The following is a 10,774-nucleotide window of genomic DNA, read 5'->3' as shown; positions in this document are numbered from 1 at the left end:
GAGCGACCTCGAGTCCATTTTCTGATAGATATACATATAAAGTTTGTTCTGAATAAAAAACGTATCACCCTGATATATAAACACCACATTCGTGTTGTTTATAAATATAATACGACCCGCCGATACAGTATACGTAGCATAATCATTTTTAAATATCTTAAATATTATTACTGTAAATTATTATTATTTCGTAAAAAGTAAAATCGACAGAATATAATTCAGTACTCACATTTAACACGTACGGAAATATTTTCAAATGACATTTTACCGTATTGCAATAACAGCCCTGAACGGATATCGCCGTTAAAAAAGTTATAAACAGTGCTCCGCATTGTTTTTTAAAAAAACTGTTCTGGAAATGGTTCAATAATTCGTAAGGTTTTATAGTTTCTCGTGGACGTAGCTAAGTAAGTTCAGCTTGAGCGCGCTAGCTCTCCATGGGCAGAGGAAAAAATATGTTTGTGAGTACTTGTATGCATACACTTTAAAATCGAAAATGAAACTTAAAACGAACGTCGTAAAACCGAAAAACGATATTTTTACGATGTATGCTATACATACGTGTATATATATATCGTTGTTACACACAACTATTGCTGTATATAAAATAGTTTTTGAATAAAATAATTCGTTTCGGAGAAGTTGTTAACATCGGACACAAATTTAACATTTATACATTGAAACATGTTTATTCAACATCTCGAAGTGCTTCATTTTTAATCTGTAACGTTACCTATATTTAGACAAGTACTGAATTATGCGTCGTGCATTTCTGACGCCCACAAACTATAAAGTATTTCGATACTAGAGTACATGCATTATATATTAGTTTTGTTCAAGCCGATATGTTAATCATAAATATACGCTTTCGATTTTATTTTTTTCCAAACTCATAATTTTTAGAAACCCATATCAACCGTGGTTAAATGTCCGTGTAAAACTGTTTTCGGAGCGATAACTTCACCGAAGCCTAATAAACATGTGTTACTAGACCATAGAAAACTACCATGTTGTATACATTGACGCGAATGTACAATAAATAACTGTGCACGTTATTATTTGATATGAATAAATTATTAGTTCGTTTGTCCGACCGACGGATTTCTTAAAAATAAATACCAAGCAAATTTCGCATATGAGATTCTATATTTAAGAAATAATGATATACAGTATAAACCGTGGGCATAACGTAAAGAGAAAAAACATTTTCCTCCCAATGGCTTATATTTTATGTTTTTTAATTGATTGGCAAAAATAAATCCTCAAAATCTGAAATAGTACAAACTCTACGTGAATAGTTCATTTCAATATCCTATAAGTTGGCGACGCCTACGCTCCTGCACATTTCGTCCTCACCTCCAAAGGCGTTCAATTTTATTTATCTGATCACCACCATCGAAAACACCAAAACCATTATTATTATTATTATTGGTATTATTATGGCTGTTACTATATACGTTCGATACATTTTAATATTCTAAAAACGTTTTCGCCTTACACTCGGAAAACCGTTTAACGTTCAATAATATGTGCTATTTTCGATACACATAGAGAATATATAATATAATACTATAATGTATAAGACCAAAAATTACAAAAAAAATAATTATCAATTGTGTTTAATAAAAAAAATCAAGAAAATAAGTTAAAATATTATAACTGTATTATTAACTTTGAAATTGAAATATTTTTTTAATGTTATATTATGGTTATATTTTATTTTCATTAACTTAATCTATTATTTTAATTATAACACGGAGACTGCTGAATTGACTGGATGCAACACTTTTATTTTAATTTCCTATTGTTAATTTAGCTTATATCTAATCTTTGATTCAGAAAATATTACACGCACATTAGTCATTACTCATTAATGGTCAACATTACATCAATTGTTATAAATCATAATACTAGCACATGAACTCTCTTGGAAATTTACTATACTCATGCGTCATGCACTCACGTACTCACTACATCTGTAATTTAAGTAAGTACCTAAGTATAAAATATTGCAACCTTAGATGATAGCCGTTAGGTATTTAAAACGATTAAAAACTATAAAACAATACCTTAGTTATATTATATGAATAACATTTCCATCAAAAGTTAAAATTGATGTCATCACATATTTACCTTTAATTAAATCCTTAGAATTAGCATATTTTCAAAAATACCCAAAGTGAACTTATTCATATGGACCAACAGTTCCCAATCTGTGGTACGCAGAGAAATTTTTTTAAAGAATTATTATATTTTTATTTCTATTATCATTAATCTAATTTTACAAATGAGTATAGCGTAAGACAAAAATAAACAAAAGACAATTTAAGACTTTAAGTTACCAACATGGAGCAAAACCTTATGTTACTTTTTATAAGTTATGAGTATGTATTTATGTAACTTAAATTATTAAAATTAATTATAAAAAAGGCTTCATTTATGTAAAATAATGTCATTTTATTTGTTGATGAGTAAAAAAAAAAAAAAAAAATATATTAAGTCGAGTGGTATGTGAATTTTTTTCAAAATGTTTAAGTAATATGCGAATACAAAAAGATCAGGAACTATTGGTATAAACGATATCAGATTTTCATGTAGTTTTTGGTCATTTTTGAAGGCGCTTTTGTCTATAACTTTATAATACACATATTTAAGAATTTCCTAAATGTTTAAACTTTTATAGTTTCATGTACAGCTTAATCTGTCATTATCATAGTAAATGTATTTCTAGTAAATAAACTATTATCATAGTAATTTTTTAGTATTTCTTCGCTTTCTTTAGTCCAGCAAGGGATATAGTTATGTCTATGGACTCCAGGTATCGATTTCTTCGCAGCTGTCTTTATTAGGTTGATGAATCTGCCATAGTTGTCCGGTATGGGGTCAATTCGGTTGATATTATCATCAACGTATTTTGAATATTCTTGCCATGCTGCTTTACGCAGGTTCCAGTGAGGCATAAAAGGTTTGTCTATGGTTGGGATTATAAGACCGATGGTCACGATGGTTGGCAAGTTCTGGCTTCTTGGGAAAGGGTTATTGATTTCTCTGTTTACGATTAGAGGTAGGCCATTAAAGTCCTCCGACACGAAACAGAGATCCGGCGATGTCGTCGTACCCCATCTACCAGATTTAAAAGTGCCTCCTTTTTTGGCATCATAGATCAGTTTAAGGTGGTTAATTTCTGCCCAGTCCGAAAGTCTTTCACCTTCTTCATTGTCGGTGGAATATCCCCACTCAGTATTGTGGGAGTTAAAATCTCCGATATATATTACAGGATGTTCACTGACTGGCAAAACGGCAGCAGTTCACTTGCTGGGAGGGGGTTTGTAAACGTTGAATATGGTTAGGTTACCAATGCGAATACCAACCGTATGTTCGTTACCGGCCACTTGTTCAATGTCTTGGAACGATTTGTTTTGGCTTACATATGTTGCCAACCCGTGTTTATTATGGCCAATGTGATGCACCAGATAGAAATCATTTATTTTTAGGCGGTTTGTTTCACCATCAGGTATGTGGGTCTCTTGTAACACAAATACATCCATGTCACCAAATATTTTCCCCAAAATGTCAGTCTTGGCTCGGGTCAAGCCTTCCACGTTAATCTGAGCTATCTTAAAATTATTCTTTACTATTCTAATACTTGCAGTATCACAGCGTGGCTGATTGTCTTGTATTTTTTTGTACATTTTTTTGTTGATTTTGTTTTTCCATTTTGTCATGTGTGTTCCACGTTTGTCAGTTGGGTAGCCCTGAGAAGGGCTATTTTCACCAATAAGGCCGGGAGGTCTTTCGATGTCGACCACGTTTGTGCTGTTTGGCTTCGTGTTGTCATACTTGTGATATCTTAAGGCAGTGACAAGTTCCCATACGCAAGCCAAGCAACTATGTTGACTCTCAAAACTATCATTGTTGAGAGCGCGTTTTCTAATTACCATATATGTATCAATTTAGTTTCAACTGCGACCGCTTAATTTATCTAATAAGCTCCGTTAAATATTTCGATCAGAAAAAAAAATCATTAATTGAAATTCATGGTTACATAAATCTTTAAAAATAAATAACTGTCTACTAAAATTTGAACCAGATGACGGACCACGTATTTGATTCTATACAAAAAATAAAATACGTCTACGCCGTTTGATTAAAAAAAAAATATAGTATTCCTGGAAAGATCCATGCATTATTATCAATTTCACCATGTTTTTTGGCTACAGGAAGAAATTATGAGGATTTAAATTTTTTTTATTACTCACATTTTGGAAGAGTTAATACCAGAAACTTTCACGTTACCCTACTGTATCTACCTGATGACATCGATATGATTACAATATGGCTTACAATAATTGATATGATTACAATACGATATGATTAAAATCGAGCTTCAACCCATTTTTAAAATACGTACGAACACACTTTATCCATTTAAAAGCTATAGTAAGATAGTAGCTTAGAACTTTGGACAATGAATATGAGTTTTTATCTGTAAATTCACAACATATCGTTTTTTTCACAGCTTTTTTAATTCATCGTAGCTATACACTGGTGAGCAGTTAAATTTTTTCTACATAGCTCCAAATATATCTCGTGATATTAAAAATTCTAACTTTATGTATCCAATTGTAATAAATACAAAAATACTTATTATGCACTTTTAATCCATCGCTGTTATATTATATTTATTATTATTTATTATTTTATATTTTTATACCGACGAGTTTATCCCACTTGTCACAGTATTTTCAGACCTATAATAATTATTATTTTTTTTGTAATTATTTTTATATCAGGGGCATTTGCATATGCAGACGTATTCATATCACGGGAATTTTAAAAAATGTAATAGTCTTATAATAGGTAAAAAACTTCACTTGCAGAACCCTTGTATGATAAATACCATATATTGATATGAATTATAATATTAATGAAAATAATTATAATATGGATGTGCACAAGGCTTATAACATTTTTATAACTAAAATAATAAATTTTATATTCTAAATCATATAAAATAAATAACAATATAAAATAATTAAGCAACTACAAAAAATACATAAAAAACATAACATTGAATAAAATGAATATAATGATATATATTATGATTACCTAGTTGAATTTTAAGCGACGGCACTGGAAAGCAAGTTTGTCAATAACCTTTGCCGTAGATATAGGTATAATATACCTATTTATAATATATATATAGATATTATCTCTATAGATATTGATTAAAGCTAAGCCATTCAGCCTGTTTTCCCCAACGGTATTTCTTAAATAACTTTTAGTTCTACGGAGAGTTAAAAATGAACTGTACTTGCGGATGTAGTGACAGAGAATGTTCCTAATATAACCAATAACCTATGAATTGTAGGAAAAATAATATAACTACAGTTATGCAAGACTTCTTTTACAATTTTTGGAGTGGATTTTTTAATTTGTTGCTTCCATTTCAGCTTACTAAATGTACGTTCTCAGATAACTTCTGTAACTATAAAGTTAAAGAAATGCATATGCTTCGCATAGTGTAGTATAAGCAGACACATGTAAATTTAAATTATACATCAAACTTAGACACAATGCAAGGAATTTTTCTTGTCATGGTTACTGTAAATTGCATTACCTGAAAAACATTAACAACAATACTCGTATTATTGATCATGATTAAATAAACATTGTAAATAAAACTAATATTCACACTATCAATCTTACAAGGAAACATTTTTATAGATCCCATCAACTTCTTTGTTTTCTAATTCGATTTCCATGTCACTTTTCTCTTCAGTTTCGGACTCTGAATATATTAATTTTGTCCTTTTCTCTACTGGATTAGATATGTATGGGTAGACTTTTGAAAAATGTTGAAGTTCCAGTTTTAATTGATCAAGATCTATACTTGCTATAGATTACTAGGTATATTAGCAAAATGTAGATATATCTACGATATTACAAGTAAATAATAATATTATGTAAAAAAATCATGCCCCAGGATTGTGTATTTATGTGTTATTATCTATTATTGTTAATTTAGTAACTATAACATAATTTAATATAAAATTATAATATAATATATTTTTATTAAAAGTGCACCATGACGAATGGGCCTCTCACGACAGTGGTCCCGTTGGACTTCACCCACTCTCCATCTGGGCTAGTCCGCCACTGAGTTTAGTCCCCCAAATATTTATCTATCCTTAAAATAATAGATACAGGTACTAATTAAATTTAAGAATCATTTACCATACATAAAAAAAAAATAATTAGCTCGTCAAATATAAAACCTTAGTTGCTCCATTACACGTGATCAACGGGAATGGAAAATTGGAAAATTAGGTAAAATATTCAAAACGATGATGATGTGTGTGTGCGCGAGTGTTATAATTATTACGGTAGGATGCATAAAATATACCGAGTAGACGGGTGTACCGGGTAAAGCGAAATAAATTGCTTTCGGATCACGTGACACGCCGGACAGAGACGGTCTATACGTATATGCACGGGACATTTGTGCGACTTTTTCATCAGGCTTAACTTTTAGATGCGTACCGAAAATGTTGCGCTACCGACCGACGACGCCGGCGGCTATTGATTACGAAAATGGACCGGAGCGGGGTGGCGATCAATATTGTACACCTAACCCTAAACTACACCCCTTCCGCGTACGTATGCATGCGTGTGCGTGCGCGAGTGTGTGTGTGTGTGTGTGTGTGTGTGTGTGTGTGCGCATGTGTGCGTATCGTTACGTGTACAACACGTGGACAACCGGATACGCGGTTTTACGAGCGTTCCAAACAACTTGATTGCTTTTGGTGAGTTCGTTTCGCTCCTGCCGTCCGCGTCGTATCTGATTTTACGCCAGGGACCACCGTATACGAATTCCGATTTTCACAGCTCACACTCGCCCCACGTGAACTACATTTTGCATAATATTGTTATCGTTATTATTATTATTATTATTATTCATTATTATTATGATTCATTATTTATGTGTTTATGTTTTGTTGGTTGGCTACGGATCCGTGCATCCCTGTCGTTAATCAGATCCTTTGACTCCTTATACTTATTCTACCCCGTAGCTATCATAATGTGTTTTATACATTCCAATCCTTAGTCTATCTCTTACGATATGACCTTCAACGTCACCTTCTATGACAATCTTCGATATCATTTTGTCCCTTTAAATGTTTATGGTGTACCAAAGTGCTCTCTTGTCCTGTATTCTATTTAGTACTGCTTACTTCGTTGTTCTTTCAATCCATATAATCTTTAGCGTGTTTTAATAACAACTACTTCTACGCGTTCTAGTTTTCACAATCATTTCGTGGACATATAAAATAATGTAATAAAAATAAAAAACAATGTAAAACGATGTAATATATGTACAGGTTTCGATTATAAGGATACATTCGAAAAGACAGCAAATATCATCATCGACAATTTTTTTAAATTTTGAAGAACGTCTCTATGGAGTCATATTTGGTTATTTCTATAGGGACCACGGATAGAAACGAATATATACATCGTAAATATCTGATCGATGTTTTTATTATTTTTAAAATTTTTTTAATTTTAACAAAAAATAAAACGAGAGGAAATAATAGTTGGAGTGATATGAGGACCCCACTACTAGTATGGAACGAGTTGTGTTATTACGCATGTGAATGCGATATATATTTGTGAAACCACTTCTTTCAATAAATATTTAATAATACGGACAGAAAATTAAATTCTTATCTCGTGCACCGAGAACAAATTAATAACGCTTTGGCGCTGAAGGGTTGAGTAACTGCAAACAGTACGAAAGTTTCAAGTCATTTTAATAAAAACTCATTTAATAACTTAATGATACATCATTTCGGGAAAGATTCAAAACTGAATAGAAAACCTTTTTAGGCAACACTTGACGAAAAACAGAACTATATTTTATTAGTTATATATTAGTTAGTATATGGTTTTAAATTTTTTTGACGACATATTTAAAAGATTATTCAATAATACGAGTAAGTGTAGTTTTAAGAAATGTCAATAACAATAAATCTAGGTCACAAGAAGCATAAGACACATTAAAAAAACTGTATATACATTTTGCAATTAGTATGATTAAGGCCAGGATTTATAAATATTTGCATGTTTTTTTCCTTAAGTCCAAATTTATTGGTTTTTAGTATGGCCACGATTTAACCTATTGTCGATTAAATAGAACAATTTATTTTGCATATTTTTGCATAATATGATCATAATGCATATAATTGCATATTTATAAATTGTTGAGAATCATGTTAATTATGTTAATATTTAAATTTAAATTTTCAAGTTTTTATAATATTGCTAATTTTGAATGATATTTATTTAATGAACATTTATTTTTCGAACTGTCGTAAATATACTATATACATATGTAACCTTATCTAGGGGGGACGACCGATATAATTATGCACACATTATTTAATTACGTACTTATTAGAGGTTTGCACAAATCAAAAATGTTAAGCCCGGTCCAGATTTTCTGCCGACGTATAAGACCCGTTTGACAGTATCGTCCGCGACGTTTTCAAATTACATTATTTAAATTCATACACGTCGAATTAACGAGGGCGCGTATGAACAATGTAAGTTAAAAAACACCACGTATGAATGTTCGGATGTAAAACGGGCCTAAAGCCTTAAAGATATTTTTCAAACCCCAGCTCGGCCCTAATGAATGTTTTATCACTATAACTACATTTTTATACAACTTTTTTACATTCTGAAAAAACTCAACCCGGATAGTAATAAATTAAAAAAATTTAAAAGCCTGACCGGTCGGGTCGTGGCCCGGGGTCCATGTCTTGTTTAAAAAAATCCTAGCTCGGCCTGGATTTAAATTGTAACGCCCTGGCCCCATGCAGGTGTCTAGTACTTATATTGTGAGACAGTAAAGAAATATTTAATTTCATTAGTAGGTACGACATATATATACTATAATAGTATAATCTAATATTTAATGTAATAATAACAAGTTATGATAAATAATAATTCTATAAATAATAAAAATTTGTTTTTGCACATTTTTGCATATTTTGATAAATAAAATGCATATTATACAGCTTTTTATTGCATATAAATCCTAGCTCTAAACATGATTAATTAAGTTAAGTGAATTGAAAAGACAGAAGACGCGTGAATAAGGGATTTTCTATAGTGGTCGTGTGACTCAACCACTGCGGGAAGCATCGACATATGCGACATTACCAAATTTATTCTTAAAATAAAATATTGATCTAGTATGAGTTTCTCAGAAAAAGGGTGTATATATATATATATAGATAGATAGATACACATATACCCGTTAATCGAAAACTGTGAATAAGTTGATTATTCTAACATAACGCCTTAATAAAGAAATTAAAAACAGATCTAACTAACAATAATCATCACAAAAGACAATTTATCAGTTTAAAATTGAAACCGTTAATATACATAATAAAAGTACCTAATATATTAATTTAACCGAATATTTTGTTATTTAGACACGGACATTTAACAATATAATATAAGTATATTGTAATGGAACGTGATTGGAAAACCGAAATATTATTCAAATTCCCGAATGAAAAAGTTATCGAGATGACGTGCTGAGCCCGTGGAACCCGATTTAAAAAGACTCGAGCTAAACGCACTGCTGATTTTATCTAACCTACTCTAACACTTCTAGTCAATTCATCCCCTACTCGATTTTGAAATAGCTTATTGAGTCGCAACTGCAATTTTTGCCCATCCAATTATTTTGTAACATTCGTTGATGTATACTAAAAACAATGGCACTGCTGCTTGCAATACTTCATCTCGCACACTTATTCGTTTTCATAACTACTTTTAATGAACAAAATTAAATTAATATGACATCACAACTGCAACAGTCATATTATAAATTATTCGAGATAGAAAGTTACAAACTATAATCTCGACAACAACCCAAACAGTAATATTATTTCCCATCGTACACGTGTTATAAAAACATACATAATATGGTTACATTTTTGTGATTAAAAGTATGAGTGTTACACTATCTGTTTTTGCACTAATCCAAGCATGAACACATAGAGCGTTGAAAAATAAAATCGTTTCATGTAAAATACGAAAACGTCTGTTGCGATAACCCGTAATTGTAATAATATTCAACGATGAACATTATGTTAAATAATGAACGTGAGCTCGGTGTATAATAAGCGAATCTGCTATAAACAACGTGCAATATTACAAAACCGTATTTGCACGCGATACTTTTATTACACGGTAGAAGTTTATTGTACGCACAAAGTAAACGGGATTTTCGACGCGGTACCCGACAAGATTGCGAGTTTCTGCAACGCACCGCTGCCGCCGCCGTCGTAAGTATTAATTTTTCGACCTTTCCCCGTGTTATATAATGATTTACCGATTACCCGTTTGAAGTGAACTCGCACACGTGCATGTCACTGTGTTGAAAACTTGTGCACAAACGACGTCGATAGCTACATTATTATAATGTGTCGAAACGATAAAATTCGAATACGGGATGTAACGCTGCAACAAACACATTTATCTTATATCAATTTATTTTTAACATGATATAATAACATCGATAGAACGGTTTTTAAAAAGGTCTTTACATAGACAGCCGCGAAATCCAACACTCAAACGTTAGTGCTCATTATTGTCTGATGTGCGGGCGATGAAGAATTACTGTCCAACCCGATCCCATCAGTCTCGTAGTAAAAACTACCCGCGTCGGCAGTAGATTTTCAGTTCTTTACAA

Source organism: Sipha flava, unplaced genomic scaffold (genome assembly GCF_003268045.1).
Source record: "Sipha flava isolate LNK unplaced genomic scaffold, YSA_version1 308_pilon_pilon, whole genome shotgun sequence".
Lineage (NCBI taxonomy): Eukaryota > Metazoa > Arthropoda > Insecta > Hemiptera > Aphididae > Sipha > Sipha flava.
The sequence above is the reverse complement of the archived record's forward strand: the minus strand, read 5'-3'. Positions refer to the sequence as shown.